Below are 3,189 nucleotides of genomic sequence, written 5' to 3' on the forward strand. Positions count from 1 at the left end.
TTCCCTTAAACTAATTTGGAATGCAGCCCAGATACATTCTGTGTATACAACCCTATACAGTAAAATATGTCAATTGCAAAAGATTCCACCTAATATAACATAGACATGAAAAATATTTTTAACATTTTTAGTTGCCTAAGAAAAACAAGTAAGAAGTTGGTACTTTTCATTGAGTGCTGGGTGAGGCAGTTGCTTTGCATCATTACAACACACATGCGCGCACACACATGCACATCTTTAAGGGCTGGAATCCCACAGAGCAGCAAGATGCTCCACTCTGAGAACCATGCAGGAACCGAGACAACCCGTGGGAGCACCAGTTGTTGGTGTCATGGTGGGTGCACTATTAAAACAAATATTTTTTTCTTCTCTCTCTCCCTTCTATCTTGTTTTTATGGGTTTTTTGTTGTCTTTTTTGTTTGCTAAGCCAAACACTTTTAGGGAATTCCCATAAATTAAATGTGTCTGAAATGCAACTTCACAGTAGAGAGAAAAGCATTGATTACCCAGCACCGTTCACTACTCATATATTTAACTTCAATGTGAAGTTTGGCTCCTTTCACCAGGGCATTAAGTCCTCCTGTTGCCGCTGCTACCACACAACCAGGGGCCCACTCAATCCTGCACATCTGCACGCTACTCACACCCACATGAACACCGCAAGCACCAAGAGGGGAGTAAATGAGACATTTCCCTCCAAACTTCCAGAAAATGTTCAATCAACTTCCTCCTACTAGTGGTTAAACTCCTTGGTGTCTGCGACCCCCACCTCGTCCTCTCACCATATAAGATGTCCCTCCTACTTCCCTGTCCCCTGTGGGTGCCTACATGGAGACCACAGTGCCCTGTGGGCACTGAACTCCTCTGGGGCTCCATCTACACCGCGGCCTCCATTCAGGGTGGTGCTGCGCATCCTACCGTCCTCCTTGTCACCAGGAATTTTGCAGCTGCCAACTTTCTGCCTGCAGAGCTGCTGGCAGAGCCTCTATTATTGCTGCATTTGCTGAGGAAGCCAATCTTATCACAGAAACAGGACTCTCTTCCATACTAGTCAGATCTGTCCTTTGAGAGTCCAGGGTCTGAATTCCTGGTTTAAACAGAGTCTCAACACTACCTCGTGAGGGTGGAAGGAGGCCTCACCAGCACAAGTGCTTATTGCAGGTTGGTTGATGATGGGGAAATCATTAACAAGAAACAACAACAATAAACACTTACATTGCACTTAGAATATTCTAGGCACTGTTTTAAGTGCTTAGCACACATTAACTTACTTAAGGCAATTATTTTGCTAGCCCCTTTCCATGTTAAGAGCACACTTGTACCTATATTGGTCACCTAACCCCAGGCCTAAACTTTCCCATAGAAAGGAAATCCCTTTCTGTCCTGTCATCAGCCACAACAATAGTGCCATCTGCCCCGTCACGGCATATTGGGATTGCAGGAGGTTCACAACTGGCTTCTCCCACATTCCAAGCAGTCCTACACTGTTAGATTATAGTATAAAGCTTTATAGTATAAAGATTATAGTATAAAGCTTCCTCGGGCCAGATAATGTGTCAATGCACATTTTAAAACTTTTTTTACAATGAGGATAAATAGAAAAGAGAAGAGTATAATGAACTCTTTTACACCAGTCTCCAATTTTCAGCAGTTATCATCTTATGAATAATCTTGTTTCATCTATACCCGCACCCACAGGGTTATTGTGAAGCAAATCAGAGCCCTCTTACTTCATCCATAAATACTTCAGTATGTGTGCCAGTTGTCAACTTATGACTCCTCAGCTCCAAATCCATCCACCCTTCTTTGCTCCAGTGTGTGATAGTGGAGGTGGACCCTATAAACATTTTTTTGCCAGTTGGCAAGAGGTTAAGCTTTGACAGTAGAGGGCACCAGAGGGACTTTGTAGGAGAAAGGGACTTCTCTTTCTGGTTCCACTGGGCTCTCCCCTGCCTGTTCTTGTAGTGTGAAGCTGCTACAGCTCATGGGACGTGCCGTTCTGCTGATTCACAAGCGCCCAGCTTGTGTCTTCCCATGGAGAGCTGCCAACCGCCTGGAGGTTCCCCAGCCTGCACCACTCAGTGAACCTCTCTGCCAACCATTGGGCCACGTGTGTAACCTTTCCAATGAGATCTGGCTCTCACCCCTGGGGCGGAGGGAAAACTACCCTAGATTTGTTTCTTCCTTGGGTGCTCTGTCTCAGTCCTAGAGGTAGTGGCTGCTCCTTATTTGTTTTATGTCTTCTTTAGAGTTCACCTTCCCCTTTAGTAGTTAATTCCCCGTTACTAATAAATAATTCTTTACATTAAACTTTCCCTGTTCAAAGTATTTTGTGGTTTCTATCTCCTGACTGGATCCCACCTCACACAGAAGGTTTTGATTAACTGAGCACTTGATATGATTCCATTTTCCCTCCTTTCTTAGCATACCAGTTATAGAAGAAAAAAAAAAAAAAAAAAAGTGGTTGCCCTTGAGATTGCAATATACAACTAATCCAAGTTCACTTTTAAATAACATGGTACCACTTCATGGGCAGTGCAAGTGTCTTCCAATAACAAAATAATCCTTATCCGCCTTCCCGTCCAGTGTATCATTGCTGTTCATTTCACGTATACATAAGCACATGTAAGCGTACATATGTGATGCATACATAATCAAATACATTGTTGCAATTACTATTTTGAGCAAACTTATCTGTTAGATCAATTAATAAGAAAAATAAGAGTTTTTATTTTACACTCCCTTTTCCTTTTTTGATGCTTTTCCTTTCTTTATCTACATCCAAGTTGCTGACCTATATCATTTTTCTTCTCTCTAAAGAACTTCTTTTAACATTTCTTGTGAGATAGGTCCACTGGCAACAAATTGCCAAAATTTTTGTTTGTCTGAGCAAGTCTTTATTTCTCCTTTGCTTTTGAAGGACAGTTTTGCAGGGTACAGAATTCTAGGTTGGCAGATTTTTCTCTCAGCACTTTCGATATTTCACTCCACTCGCTTCTTGCTTGTATGGTTGCTGAGAAGTTGAATGTAATTCTTATCTTTGTTCCTCTGTAAATAAGATTTTTTTCCTCTGGTTTCTCCTAGGATTTTTTTTTTTTAATCTTTGATTTTTCTGTAGTTTGGATACAATATTCCTAGGTGTAGTTTTTTCTGGCATTTATCCTGCTTTGTGTTCTATGCACTGGATCT

The sequence above is a fragment of the Galeopterus variegatus genome, unplaced genomic scaffold, assembly GCF_000696425.1.
Source record: "Galeopterus variegatus unplaced genomic scaffold, G_variegatus-3.0.2 Scaffold2662, whole genome shotgun sequence".
NCBI lineage: Eukaryota > Metazoa > Chordata > Mammalia > Dermoptera > Cynocephalidae > Galeopterus > Galeopterus variegatus.